Genomic DNA, 364 nt, shown 5'->3' with positions numbered 1-364 from the left:
ATTTTCCACCTCAACGTGTAAACCTCTCTCCGTCGGTCAATTTCTCACAATAAATGTAGATAACTTTTGCGTTGGTAACATAAATGATTCTCATCATATTCACATATACGATATAATAATTGTGACACAAACTTTAGTAGAAGTTTTTATATAAATTAAATATTTACGATCTGTCGTTAGATTTCAAATTTTTTGATTTACTCAAATGAACAAATTAAAATGATGGATTTAAATCTATTGAACATCAAAATATATAGAATTTCAATAATAATTATGGTCGATCTCAAATAGATTCAAAATAAATATCACTTGAAATTCATTTATCATTTATCGATCCAAACACAATCATGTTTGATTAGGGTGG

The sequence above is a fragment of the Primulina huaijiensis genome, chromosome 3 (genome assembly GCF_012295235.1).
Source record: "Primulina huaijiensis isolate GDHJ02 chromosome 3, ASM1229523v2, whole genome shotgun sequence".
Lineage (NCBI taxonomy): Eukaryota > Viridiplantae > Streptophyta > Magnoliopsida > Lamiales > Gesneriaceae > Primulina > Primulina huaijiensis.
Note: the sequence above shows the minus strand (reverse complement) of the source record.